The sequence below is a fragment of the Miscanthus floridulus genome, chromosome 3 (assembly GCF_019320115.1).
Source record: "Miscanthus floridulus cultivar M001 chromosome 3, ASM1932011v1, whole genome shotgun sequence".
In the NCBI taxonomy this organism is placed as follows: domain Eukaryota; kingdom Viridiplantae; phylum Streptophyta; class Magnoliopsida; order Poales; family Poaceae; genus Miscanthus; species Miscanthus floridulus.
The window spans coordinates 95,276,889-95,277,998 of record NC_089582.1 but is presented as its reverse complement, the minus strand read 5'-3'; the positions used below and the strand labels follow the sequence as shown (position 1 = coordinate 95,277,998).

At 48.6% G+C, this 1,110-nt stretch overlaps 1 non-coding gene across 1 annotated transcript; it reads left to right on the top strand.

Moving 5' to 3' along the window:
- The first annotated feature begins 538 nt into the window (after positions 1-538).
- TRNAG-CCC (transfer RNA glycine (anticodon CCC)) lies at positions 539-609 on the top strand. The gene has a single exon. It is a non-coding gene; the product is annotated as a tRNA-Gly (tRNA).
- The last annotated feature ends 501 nt before the right edge of the window (positions 610-1,110 follow it).

The following is a 1,110-nucleotide window of genomic DNA, read 5'->3' as shown; positions in this document are numbered from 1 at the left end:
TGTTTGTGCCTGTGGGATTTCATTGGTAATCCTGGGATTACTTGCGAGTCCTATGTATCATTGTACCAACTCTAACCTCTATTAATAAAACACGTGCTAAGCACGCTTTCGAAAAAATTATTCGTTTTTATTATTGCCATGACCGATGGAACATGCATGGATGTACATACAGTGTTCGTTTTCTTGATATTTTCAGACCTGTTGAACACAGTTCATACTTCATATGATGAGAGTTGCCGAGTGCGTAGCGTCTTCTTCTTAAGCATCGAAAGTCAGGAAAGAAACTTCAAAGAGGGTACCAGACAAGTTAGTGAGTTTATGGCAAGGAATTAATTTCTGTTCTAGTAGTATTTTCCTCTCTGCTACTAGGTAGGCATTCGTTATTATCCCTTCATTCGGTATTTCGGTAGTTGTTTACGATTTTTGGTACAAGAGGCACTAAAGATTTCGACACACCAGGCGCTTATTTTCAAGTAAACTTCTATGCTGAACTCGTTAGTTCTAGAAAAGAGGTTCTGATTTTAAGAATGCCATCAAGGCGCATCTGGTGTAGTGGTATCATAGTACCCTCCCACGGTACTGACCGGGGTTCGATTCCCCGGATGCGCACCTTTTTAAAAAAAAATTTGCGTCTTTTACCAGTCCTGCAACTCCATGTGCTGAATGCCAAAGCTGCATTAACTGACTAGCTTACAGTACATGCATCGCGTTCCTCGGCGTCAGCTCGTCCTCGTCGGGAGTTTTGTTCGCTCTCCATTGAAATAAACCTGCCGTGCCCGTGCCAGTGCTCCCTTTCGTCGGAAAGAAGAAACGGGACAAACTCCCTTCCGTGCCCGGGAGAGCGGAGCAGAGAGGACCAGAGCTGCAGAGGAGAGGGCGAGGCTCTGGCAGGCTCAGCCGCTGACGCCTGGCGGTGGCACTCGGAGAGCCAGCACATGCACGCGCAGCTTGTGCTTCATGTCCATGCACTGACATGACACACAACGGGAAGGGAAGCGGCGTGTCGAGCTAGGCTCCTGGGCTGCGAGGAAGCGTTGGGCAGGCCCGTTGCCACCGTGCGGGTGAGCTAAAAGTAAAGGCCCACGAAAAGCGCGCTGCCTTGCTCGGCTC